Genomic DNA, 13,344 nt, shown 5'->3' with positions numbered 1-13,344 from the left:
TCAGGCTTGTCTTTGTACCCACAGCACTTAGAACAGTGCTTGGCACATAGTAGGTGCTTCATAAAAATTGGGCAAATAGAACTGCCCGTGTGCTTCTCCACCATTAGGCGGGACCCCGTTCATTTTACATTCTGCGTGTTTGTGTGACAAAATGGAAAGAACCTGAGAGTACTGATTGGTGACTGAGCAACAGTGATACATTTAGATTTAGTGATATTTTCCGTAGATTTAATAGTTCTTTTTTATCCTTATGACTTATGCAGATGGTTTAGAAAATTTAGCTGTCAAAGTCATCTTTGAAAGGATCATCTTATCTTACCTTTTCTCTTTCTGGTTTTCATGTTTGAATCTCGGATTTGGGCTCAGAATCAGATATGGTTGGGGAGGGATTTTTTTGTAAAGGAGAATATTGTAAATTTCCATTCTTTAGTTTCCATTCCTTTTGTTTTTATTTTCATTCGTTTTCTTTGAATAACAATGGCTGGCAATTACATAGCATTTTCTTTTATTATTATTATTATTAGAGATTTTTATTTACAAAACATATGCACGGGTAATTTTTCAAGATTGACCCTTGCCAAACCTTCTGTTCCAACTTTCCCCCTCCTTCCCCCCAGCCCCTCCCCTAGATGGCAGGTAGTCCAATACATTACATAGCATTTTCAGTTTTGCAAAGCTTTACATGTTATCCTATTTTTATTCTAACAACCCTGGTGCCCATATTACAGATGAGGAAACTGAGGCTCAGAACAGCTAAGTGACTGGTCCGGGGTCACAGATAAGTGTCTGAAGTAGACTTGAACTCAGCCCTTCCTGAAAGTTCAACATTCTACCCATTGTTGCCTCCTTTATAAGAGTCTTCATCTCAATTGCTGCCGAGTCTTAATCGCTGAATGGATTTAACTCAGTCAAACTGAGACCTACTGAAGAATTTTATTGAAGTCTTTTTAAATTTTAAAAACTCATTTAATTTATCTTTTAATTTCATTGAAGAGTTTTAAACCTTAATTTAAAAAGGTCAGTGTCTCCCACTGCATCCAGGGCCATCTCTGGTCATCCTGATCTATATCTGGCCACTGGGCCCAGATGGCTCTGAAGGGGAAACTGAGGCAGGTGACCTTGCCCAGCCCTCCCTCACTTAAATCCAATTCATGTGTGTGTCGTGCATCACTTCCCTGATGTCACGGTCCCCATGGAGAATGAAGAACAAAACCACAACAAAAACTCGTCTTTTCCATGTGCTTCAGGACAAATCCAGGAATACACCATTAAACCTTTTATTGGATTCCAGTGAGCATCGCCCTCTGGAATGCTTCCATTGCACGTGAATGTCGATTCCGAGGGGCTGGAAATATGGCTGTCCCATCTGTGTCCTGGGCTGGAGGAGGGTCATGGGTGACCCATCAGCTCTGGGACAGGCATGACCTAGAAGTTCATGCAGAATTCAGGTTCGATCCAGCAGCCCTGGAACAGCCACAGCCGCAACAACCAGCACCTCCATGGAGCATTTTAAGTTTGTAAAGCTCAGACCCAGAGGAGCTCATTTGTTCGTGGCCGCCATGTGAACGTGAGGTCCCACTTGGGTGGTTATTTCTCCTGAGTTACAGCAGACGCAGGGAACGAATGATTGTGGCTGCCGCTTGATGATGTCACAGACAGGGTTGCATTCCTCCTGTCTGGTCTCCAGCCTCATCCTAGAAGAAGAGAAACACTTTCTTGGAGCACCAGACACTTAGTCCAGAGCCCAGCACGCAGTAGGTGTTTCACGAATGCTTATTCACTGACTGAAAGTAGAACTCATCCTCTGAACCCCGAGTGCATCATCGTTACCGAAGGAACGGCCTTCCTTCCCATATCCCATATTCAAAGGCTCAGCTTCTCACACACACTCTCCCTCCCTCCAGGAACCAGCCAGTTTCCCAGTCTCGTCATTTCTTCCGCCCACATGGGATGTCTCACTTTGTTCACACAGCTTCCACCTCATGGGAGTCCAGCTCCCATGATCTCTCATCGGGATTATTGCAACAGCCCCGCTGGTGTCCTTGTCCTGCCTTCCCAGGCACAGGCCATTCTAGGCCCTAGTGTTCTCAGTGACTTCCAGGATAAAAGAGAAACCCCTCTGACTTGGGCATCCCTCCACAGCCGGGCTCCAGACCTTCCTCCCAGCCTCATGGTGCCTGGCTCCCCTTCCTTCACGGCGTGCTGCTCCTCACCCAGGGTCCTCCACTCCCACCTTGGCACTGGCTGTTCCCACTGTGGGGAAGGCGCCCCCCTCACTGTGCCTCCTAAAATGCCTCCCTCCCTTTGGGACACCCCAATACAGCCTCTCCAGGATGCCCCCCCAGACACTTCCACCTGCTGGTACCGGCTCTCGCTCCCTTCTGTTAGTGAACTACTTTATCCTGTCATGAATCGTGTTGGATTTGATGTCTTCATTCATTCAGCCTAGGATGCTCCCCTTGGGCTGTGCAGGGGCTGTGTGGGACTTGGGAGAAAGAGCTTTGGGTCTTAGAGTCCCCTCTGGGGCTATTGCGCTAGTAGATCATTGTAAGCAGTCACATTGAAACTTAGAGTGAAGTAGATATTGTTGTGGGGTCAATTTAATTTGACATGGCTTTAGGATAGAGGGAGATGGCAAGGTCTTTTACTCGTTTCCAATGGTTTATCTTCCATCTTTAATGTGCACTTTACACATATATGATTTATGTATGTACACACATACACACACACACACAAGTCCTCTGTGAAACAAGTGCTCTCTATCTCTGTCTCTGTCTGTCTCTGTCTCTCTCTCTCTTTCTCTCTCTCTGTCTCTTTTTCTCTCTCTGTCTCTCTCTGTCTCTCTCTCTCTCTCTCTCTCTCTCTCTCTCTCTCTCTCTCTCTGTGTGTCTCTCTCTGTCTCTGTCTCTGTCTCTCTCTCTCTCTCAAGTTGGTGGATATTCTGCATCAGAACATCAGGCAGGTCCTGTCCCCCGTGAAGAATCAATGGCTGCTGATTGTAGGAGCTGTCATCCAGTGATTACTGTGCTAACTCGACTTTTTCGTGGGCTAATAACCTTGGTGCTTTTCCCATCATGGACTTTTTCATCAATCTCAATTATAGACAAGCAAAGATAATTGTACAGAATTATATCAGTCACAAGCTGGTCTTCAAGTACTTTGCTTTTCAAATGGGGGGAAATTCTCTATTTTACAAAACAGAATCCAAGAAGCCCATTATGTACCAATGAGCCATCCTTTCATACAAAATCAAATTTTGTATCTATCAAATTATTTTTTTCCTAGTTTGGATTAAGATTGATTTTCTATTATAATAAAAGAGAAAACTTCATTTTAAGGTTCTCTGATCACCTGTTATCCTTAAGAGGCACTGGACATGTGTGTCTGCTGAAGAGTCGGATTTAGACTCTCACTTGAAAATTGCAAGAAAAGCTGCTCTTCCCTGCTCTGGAAATCAGAAAGGGAAACAGAAAAGGCTAAAAACCAACCCGTGTTTCCCAAGCCCCTTTCTTTAGCACTATTTGTCATTGAGCAATAAGAGTTTACATTTAAATGGAGCTTCAAGGGTTGTGTAACACAACATGCATGATCTCCAGGTGAGAAAAACTGTCTTAAATCCATCTGTATTTCTAGCCACAAGCTGGGCAGAACAGTGTATGTCTCGAGGGTCCCCACAGGTGTTCCTCCCCGCTCGCATCCTCAAGCCAAAGTTAGGATCATCTCTGAAGAAGGTGTTGTGCAGAACCAAAGGGTCCTGCAATGGACCTGGGTGGGATTATCCATTTTTCTTACATAAAGAAGAAACAAGTCTATATAAGACCAGTGTTTTCAGGTCAGAGATATTGAACCACAAAGAGATATGCCAGAAGAGAATGCTTCTAGATATCCCAACCACAGGAAAGGAAGGGGCAAAAGTGATCTCTGCTTTCGCCGTTTGAAAGACATGTATTTTAAAAATAAAATGCACAGAGAAAAACAGATGTTTGAAAGTCATGTGGGGAATTGATTTTATACTTTTTTCCCCCAAATGAGCATTGTGGAATGGAGATTCAGGTTTTCACATAAAATGCTCATTGGTTCTCAACTATGTTTGGACGTGTTCCTTTTTTGGTGTTTAAGTTCAGAATATTTTTTTAAAAAGAAAAGTCCACATACTAAAAGGCAGAGACGAGTCGTGTTTTGTGAGGGGGAGCTTTCTCTTGCTGTTGTCACTTGTTTTGAGAAGAATGATTCAACGTTGTTTGTTCTTTCTCTCACCGCTGCCGCATCTTGTTTTGTGAAAATGATTTTTTTTGATGTTTTTCTTCTGGCTCAGAAACGGGTGAAGAGGGCATTCTACTCAGTGTAGCTATACTCAAGCACGGAAAGGCCTGAGGTCCTGCTCTGCCCCTCCTGCAACTCCCTTCTTCAGGCAGCTTTCATCTCTTGCTATAACCTGCCTAGGCCTGGCACTCTCTCTGCTTTCTGCCTCTTTGTATCCCTGGTCCTCTTCCAGGATGGCTCAGACACCACCTCCAGGACGAGGCCGTTCATAAACCCCCATGCTCCCTCCCAAATACTTAATATACATTTTTTTTATTTAATAACTTTTTATTGACAGAACCCATGCCTGGGTAATTTTTTACAACATTATCCCTTGCACTCACTTCTGTTCTGATTTTTCCCCTCCCTCCCTCCACCCCCTCCCCCAGATGGCAAGCAGTCCTATACATGTTAAATAGGTTACAGTATATCCTAGATACAATATATGTGTGCAGAACTGAACAGTTCTCTTGTTGCACAGGGAGAATTGGATCCAGAAGGTAAAAATAACCTGGGAAGAAAAACAAAAATGCAGTTTACATTTCTCAATACACATTTTAAAATTTTCTTCCCTCCCAGAAGGTAAGCTCTTTGAGGACATCCCCATTATCTAGTATAGACACATAGAAGGAGCTTAATAAATATTTGTGGGTTTTCAATCACAAGATATTCTTTTGGTGTGAAAAGGTGACTCCTGGCTAGCCAACTGACATTGGGAGGTTCAACCTTCACTTGTGTTTCAAACATTACATTTCTTTGCCCTCTCACCTTAGTCCTTATATCCATTGTGTGTTCACTTTCTGGCAGGCAGAAATTGGTGTGCCTTGTTCTTAGATTGTTTTAAAACTAAATTTCTAAGATAAAGTCGCCCACTGAGCTTTTGCTCATTTTGATAAGCCGTGACTTGCACACTTAGCCTGGGAACTTAGCATTTCCATAATGGGATTCTTGGTCATTTTTGTCCTCTACTTAATAAATTTACACATCTGGTTTTTAAAAAATTTGTGAGTGTCAAATGATGAGACAATGCTGGAGTTCCAGGGGCTAAGACAATAACGAGAGATGCATTTGTCTGAGACTTGCTGTATCCAGAACCCAGAGCCAAAGTGGGCGAGGCTGGCCAAATTTGCAGAAGAAGAATATGGATGTCTAGAGGGGGAATATTGCTAACATTAGTCCAAGTGTTCTAGGAAAGTCTGTAGAAGAAGAGAAGCACTCTCAACTGGAAAGGATCCGGAGAATAGCTAGCTACTAACCCACTGAAGCAATGCTGGGAAATACGAAGCCCCCAAATTCAGAATTTCTGGCAATATTTCAATTTAGACTTTTCTAAGAAGGATTGGCCTGTTTTTTCCTAGCCTATAGGCTATCATATGGATGTGCTAATTACAGATCATTCTGACATATTCATTAACATGGGACCCTCCATTTATTTCATTATTCACAGATTTGTTGGTCTAGTTGGTTTCCATATGAACTCAAAAGTAATAAAAAGGGAATTTGTTAAAATATTATTATCCAAACTTTTAAAAAACAAAACTGGCTGATTTTCAATCATTCTTAATTAGTGAGATATAGTTGGTATGAAAAGCTGTTGGAAACGTGATGAAAGAGATAGTTAGCGAACCTTCAGGAAAGGGAGCAGCAATCAAGTGAGTCAGCATGGTTGCAGCAAAAAGAAGTCACGGCAGGCAGACTTACCATATTTCCTTTTTGGTTTTTACTGGACCAGGACTAACCGGAAGGACCAGGAGATTCTTGTACTTGAGGTAGGTCTAGATTTTAGGTGAGCATTTGTTGAAATGTCCCATTACTTTTTGGAAGAGAGGGAGAGATGTGTCCTTGATGATGGTACAGCTAGAAAAACTGCCCAAATGGCTGGACTGGAAGAGAAGTTATTGCTGATTCCAGGAGAGCCTGGAATAGGGGTACAGTGGAGTGCCCCAGGGCTCGGGCTTGGGATCCTGGTGCTTAGTGTTGTTTTCAGTGACTCAGATAAAGGCTTGGATGCCATATTCTTCCCATTTGCAGGTAACACAAAGCCGGCAGGAAAATCAGTACTTTGGCAGGAGCCAAAAAACTTCAGGAGGCCAAGAAACTGGACCGAATCTAAGGGCATTAAATTTAGACGAGGTAAAGGGAAAGTCCCCCCAACAGCAGCTGTTCATTTATAAGCTAGAGGAGGGGACATGGGATAGTACATGGGATAGTACAGTAAGTTGTATTTTTTAAACTTTTTTTCAGTGACTGTGAGAGTGAGCTGGCTGTACATCAGCTCCTGTGATCTTGGACTGTAGCACATGAGCTTCCAGGAACTGGGAAGGGGAGAATCTCTGATCTCTGCCCTGGGCAGACCTTGGTGCAGGGAACTTGGTTCAGTTCCAGGTGCTGTGGTTTAGAAGAACATTAAAAACTGAAGTTACCCAGAGAAAGCCTTTCAGCGTGAAGGGTCTGCTCAGGAGGACTGGTCCAGGGAAGCAGAGGAGAAAGTTCTGGGGAGAGCAATGGCGGCTGCCTTCCTTGGGAAGTAGGACTGGCCCCTTCCTGTGGGGTTCACTGAGCTGGGGAGCAGGGACGGGGGTCCGGCAGGCTGATGCCTGCACTTATGGGGGGGCTTTGATTCCTTCCTTAGCATGTCAGCACCCCGGGGGTTGGGACGCCTGGTTCTCTGGTTCTTCTGGTCCAGCATATGCCAAGCACCTAAGCAGAGCTTTGTGATTGATGTTGTTCAGCCCCCTCCCTCTGTGGAGGGTGGAGCTGTTCTTCCCCTGGGGTTTGACTTTCTGTTTCCTCAGCTCTTCTAGCAGTGGGATCGCTCCTTTTGGGGTGGGGGATGGCAAGGGATCCCCTCCGGAAATCTCGCCTGTGCAGGGTGCCCACTGGACTGGGAGCTTCCGGAGGGCAGGGCTGGGGCTTTGTCCGCCCGGGTGTGCCAGTGCCCAGACTTGCACAGAGTGAGCCCACAGCGACAAATCCTCGTCACCCGCTGCCCTCTGCAGTCTTCTCTCCCTCGGATTGAGGGGTGCAGAGTCGCTTTCCTGAATCCCCCCCTTTCTTTCATGGTCAATCTCCTAGAAAACCCCCAGATCAGACACTCATCATCTTCATTATGTGGAGCCCAATCCGCCGTCCATCCACCCCCCCTGCCACCATCCACCCCCGGCCTGCCCCACCCTCCTTCCCGCCGCCGTCCATCCACCGCTGGCCCAAGCTGCGTCTCGGTGCCCTGGCTCTCAGGATGCCCCATCCGCGGGCACATCCCGGTCTGCACAATGGAGACACGAATGGACGGACAACCCACTGGGCATATCCTGTGTAGGCAGTGGGTGATGGCGGCTCTCTCCGCAGCAAGGATCTGTGCAAGGGGGACATTTCCACCCCCACCCCCTGAACATCAGGAGCCCTTTACAGAAGCTAAGGAAGATGAGAACAAATTGTTTAATTTTACAGCTCATAATAAAGAGCATGAAATTTTGCTTAAATGGGGAGCTGAGCTAAGCGGCAAAGGGACCCCCCAGCTTCCTGTCAATGAACCAAGCCCCTGCAGGCCTGATTGATGAGGGGGAAGAGCAAGACTTCTCACTGAGGGGCAGCCAGCTGGCACAGGGGGTAGAGCACAGGCTCTGGAGCCAGGAGGACCTGAGTGCAAATCACTTAAACATTTGCTAGCAATGTTTTTGCTTTAACCCCGATTACTTCTGGGAGAGAGACAGACAGACAGAGAAACAGACAGCGCTTGTTGAACCCAGATCCAGGAGAGGAGGAGATCATCAACTGTTCCTTCTTTTCCCCTTCATGCTTGGAAACATACCCAAAGGAGACCGGCACTTTCTCCCCGTAGCTGACAAGTCTACTGTCCTGTGCAAGGCTAAAATAAATGGCTCAAAACACAAGGAAGCAGCTTTGGGAACAAAAAGCGCAATGTTTGACACAAACTTCTGGGAAAATTGGAAAGCGGTGTGACAGAAACTAGGTATGGACCATGATCTCACGCCATCTACCAAGATAAGGTCCAAATGACTTACACATAAAAGGTCGGGCCATAAGCCAGTTAGAGAGCGCTGCATAGCTTGTCTGTCAGATTTATGAGTGAGGGGAGAGTGCAGGACCAAAGGTGAGAGGGGATTAGAATGTGTGAAACAGACCATTTTAGTTAAATGAACAAACAAAACCAATACAACCAAAATTACAAGGAAAGCAGAAAACTGGGGGAGAGGGGAATTGCAACAATTCTCTGATGAAGGCCTCATTTCCCAGATATAGAGAGAGCCGAGTCAGATTTGTAAAGGTACAAGTTAGGCCCCAAGTGAGAGAAGATATGAAGAGGTGGTTTCTGGAAGAAGAAATGAAAGCTACCTATGGGCACATGAACAATGGAGTCTGTTTCACTGCAGATTAGAGAAAGGCAGATTAAAAAGCCCCGAGGTGTACCCCCCCCCCCCCAGTGGCTGATGGCAGGAAAAGGGAAATTTTGGAGAGCTGGGACACTGATTTACTGTGGGTGCAGGGGGATGAGAGACTTGGACCTGACAATTTCTAACCATCCTTTCAGCTCCCGAGTCCAAGTTCTGTCTCTTGGCTCCCTCCTTTACTAAGAGCATGCCCACAGTGGGGACACCTCTGGTGTCCTTAGATCTCCTTGGGAGACCCCACTCTGCCCCAGCTTCTGATTCCAGCACATAGTAGGTGCTTTGCTGATACTTCACACAGCTGCACATGTAGAACATAAATTGCTGACTGTGTTGGGGGAAGAACAATTTAATGAATGTTAAGATTGTCATTACATGTAATTGAAAAAAATGCAATTTATTTATTTTTTTTGCAAACAGTTTACATTCATTTCCCAATGTTCTTTCTTTGGGTGTAGCTGCTTCTGTCCATCATTGATCAATTGAAACTGAATTAGATCATCTCTTTGTCAAAGAAATCCACTTCCATCAGAATACATCCTCATACAGTATCGTTGTTGACGTATATAATGATCTCCTGATTCTGCTCATTTCACTTAGCATCAGTTCATGTAATTCTCTCCAATCCTCTCTGTATTCATCCTGCTGGTCATTTCTTACAGAACAATAATATTCCATAACATTCATATACCACAATTTACCCAACCATTCTCCAATTGAAGGGCATCCATTCATTTTCCAGTTTCTAGCCACTACAAACAGGGCGGCCACAAACATTTTGGCACATATATGTCCCTTTCCCTTCTTTAGTATCTCCTTGGGGTATAAGCCCAGTAGAAACACTGCTGGGTCAAAGGGTATGCACAGTTTGATAACTTTTTGGGCATAGTTCCAGATTGCTCTCCAGAATGGTTGGATTCGTTCACAGCTCCACCAACAATGTATCAGCGTCCCAGTTTTCCCGCATCCCCTTCAACAATCATCATTATTTTTTCCTGTCATCTTAGCCAATCTGACAGGTGTGTAGTGGTATCTCAGAGTTGTCTTAATTTGCATTTCTCTGATAAATAGTGATTTGAAACACTCTTTCATACGAAAATTTCAATTTCATCATCTGAAAATTGTCTGTTCATATCCTTTGACCATTTATCAATTGGAGAATGGCTTGGTTTCTTATAAATCAGAATCAATTCTCTCTATATTTTGGAAATGAGGTCTTTCTCAGAACCTTTAACTGTGAAGATATTTTCCCAGTTTGTTGCTTCCCTTCTAATCTTGTTTGCATTAGTTTTGTTTGTACAGAACCTTTTTACTTTGATGTAATCAAAATTTTCTATTTTGTGATCAATAATGGTCTCTAGTTCATCTTTGGTCACAAATTTCTTCCTCCTCCACAAGTCTGAGAGATAAACTATCCTATGTTCCTCCAATTTCTTTATAATCTCGCTCTTTATGCCTAAATCATGGACCCATTTTGATCTTATCTTGGAGTATGGTGTTAAGTGTGGGTCCATGCCTAATTTCTGCCATACTAATTTCCAGTTTTCCCAGCAGTTTTTGGTCAAATAATGAATTCTTATCCCAAAAGTTAGGATCTTTGGGTTTGTCAAACACTAGACTGCTATAGTTGACTATTCTGTCTTGTGAACCTAACCTGTTCCACTGATCAACTAACCTATTTCTTAGCCAATACCAAATGGTGAAAAAAATGCTATTTAAAAAGAAAGAACCCGCTGATGATTATGGCCTGAAACCCACTCTCCCGGCACTTCCCAGGCTGGTGGGTCTCTGGAGTGCGGAGTTCTGAGCTAAGCCAGGCACCTGCACTGACAGAAGTGGGGGGATGGAGAGGGCAAAGGGCTGAGCGGGTGGAAATGGGCACTGAGAGCTGGGGGGGCCCATGCCCAGTGGGGGCCCCCGAGGGAGTCAGCTTTGAACGGGAAGTTTGTGGGGGACGAGCTGTGGGACTCACACAACCAGGAGTGGGAATCCTCGCTTGTGAGAAACTGCTCATCAAGAACAGCCTCTTGCTGGGGAGGCAGCCTCGGGGTCCCCCTGGACCCCCAAAGCTGATGTTTTGGTTCCAGGGACCAAAGGCGCAGCCCTGAGCTCTGGGACGGCCTGCGCCTTCCCCTCCCACTTCTGACTCAAACGCTTTCTGTGGCTGCATCACAGTCACATCGTCTGGGGGAGTGGGTGCCCGGCCTGCGCCCCCTGCGACATTCTCAGCCCTGTGGGGAGATTTTAGCAAAATACATACATGTGACCAAGCCTGGGGCTGCATGTACGGGAGCGGGTTTGGGTAGACACGCACATACATGGCCCTGCATCTGCTCCCACAGGTACATGCACGTGTTGTGCAGGTTTGTATCGATGCACACATACACGTCCCTGCACACGCAGGCATCTGAATGTGCACACACATGTACACAGATATACATGCATGGGTGTGTGTGGGTTTATATGTCTCCGCATGTACATGCATCTGCATATACTCGTGTATGTGCACATGTATGTGTGCACGGGTGGGCACGTGTCTCGTGCCGGTTTTATGTGTCTGCACGTGTGTGTCTGAATGCATTCGTGTGTGCGTGTACATATGTGCCCATCTCTGCACCCCACGTCCTTGGGGAGGGTCGTCGCTGCTCCCCTCCCCACCTCCTTCAGCGGCCCGTGTCCCTCCTGGCTGTCCTCCCTCGGGTGCCGAGTTCCTCCTCCCACGGGCACGACACGCCATGGCCCTGCTTTCCTCAGTTTCCCGGTTGTCACCTCCTCCCCTTTGTGCCCAAATTACTTTGGGATGTGAGGTCTCCGCGGAGAGTGCTGGCCACTGTGGGCCCTAGAAAACTGCTTATTCTGGGAAAACGGAAACTCCCTGAGGGCGGACGCCATTTTTGCTTGTCTTTGTTCCCCCAGCGCCTCTCCCAGTGCTCAGCATACAGTAGGAGCTTAACAAGATGCTTGTCCCGTTGTCCGGGGCCCTCCTCTCTACCTCCATTTCTCTGTCCCTCCCGTGCCCGCCCGCGCAGCTCCCCTGGCAGTGCCCACTTTGGGAGCGTAGTGGACACCTGTGCACAGTGAGATCACCAGCAAGATCGGGGACTGTGACCTCCACCTGGTGGGGGGAGCTCAGTCAGTCACGCTCCAAAGTTACAGGGAAGGAAGCTGAGGCTGAGAAGTCCCATGATTCTGTGATCACACGGCTGGCAGGTGACCCCAAGGCCCACGGCCTTCCTCTCGGGGGCATTTGGAGGCTGCGTTGGCCATCTCCTCCCTGGGGGTCGGTCCCTTGTATCTACTGTATCTGCCCTGACTGGGCTTTTTGTGGGGGACTATTGGAGACCCCCGTTCTCCCTCCACTCTTCTGGTTCATTATGGAACCAGTGTCCCCGGAGACCCTTTCCTTCCCCCTGGAAAATCCCCTCGTGCAAGGACCTGTAGGATGGAGCCGGCCTGACCGGCTGGAGTAAGAGTGAGAGCAGGAAATGTAGTCTCCAGTCTTCATTTCCTTCCAAATAAATGGAAATCCAAGCTCCCAAAGCAGAGGGAAAGCCAGGATCATTACCCTCCTTTCCTGTGCCCTGGAACCCTGGACAGCACATCCAGGCACCTCAGAGAGAGCATGGGGAGCCTCTGGGTGTTCGGCCCTAAAGATGACAGGGCTCACGAGAGGGGACCACGGACAGCAGCGCGAATGTTCGTCCTCCCAGAGTCCTTCTCAGGCAGAATCCTTGACACTCAGTTAAAGAGAAAACGGATCTGACCGATGGAAATTTCTCTTCTGGTTTCATGATATAAAGATAAAGGAACCCGCCGGACCCATAATTTCACCACCGTATCCCTTCCCCAAAATAATATTCCTTTTGACAGAGAGATGCTTTATTCCCGCTGATGCTATTAAAGAACTGCAAGGTCAACCAAAATGAGAAATGGACGATGTCCCCGTCTCCCCATGTTTTAATAACTATTGTCAGAAGAAATAATAATCATATTACGACTCGCTTGTCCTTGAAGGGCTCCTCCCCAGGGGCTCCCTGCAAATCTAATGCAAAATCAGAAGTGTTGGGAAGAGCCCGTCGCAGACGCGTGCACGCTCAGTGACGGACACAGCGGTCAGCACCTATGACCTTGTCTGGGGGGGGGTGACCCAGGGAGTCTGACACTTCCCTCTGACTGAGCACCCTGGGCAGCCAGGCTTCACTTCCGCTGGTGTAGGTGGGGTGGGGGGCACCTGTTCCCCCCGTCAGTGTCGGCCCCAAGTCTCTCAGGCAGCCCTGCCCCAAAGCCCTGCCCAGGAACCTCTGGCTGTTTGGGGAGAGGACGTGGCCCAGAGCCCTGGTTCCAGGAGCCTGACCTCAGGATGCGTCAGGTCCTTGGGCACAGGCCCGAAGGCCACGGGGACGGAGGCAGCGCTGTGGCCCCAGCAGCTTTTCCCCATGGGGGCTGTGCAGTGTGGCAGGAGAGCCCCTGGTGAGACCAGACCAAGGCGGCCGGCTGGAGAAGGAATCGTCCTCGGATGGCCGATGGCTCCTCCGATGACCGGTGCTTCAGAGACCCTTCAGGACTGTGGGGGAGACAGAATTGGGACGTGCTGTCAGGGCCACGGGGGGCAGCTGAGGGGGAGCTGAGAAGC

General features: G+C 47.3%; 1 long non-coding RNA gene across 1 annotated transcript; it reads left to right on the top strand.

The window, feature by feature from the left end:
* The first annotated feature begins 5,825 nt into the window (after positions 1-5,825).
* Positions 5,826-9,098, top strand: LOC111720921. Its single transcript, XR_002770349.2, has 3 exons — positions 5,826-6,071; positions 6,334-6,435; positions 6,547-9,098. It is a non-coding gene; the product is annotated as an uncharacterized LOC111720921 (long non-coding RNA).
* The last annotated feature ends 4,246 nt before the right edge of the window (positions 9,099-13,344 follow it).

Source organism: Sarcophilus harrisii, chromosome 4 (assembly GCF_902635505.1).
Source record: "Sarcophilus harrisii chromosome 4, mSarHar1.11, whole genome shotgun sequence".
Taxonomy (NCBI): domain Eukaryota; kingdom Metazoa; phylum Chordata; class Mammalia; order Dasyuromorphia; family Dasyuridae; genus Sarcophilus; species Sarcophilus harrisii.
The sequence above is the reverse complement of the archived record's forward strand: the minus strand, read 5'-3'. Positions and strand labels throughout refer to the sequence as shown.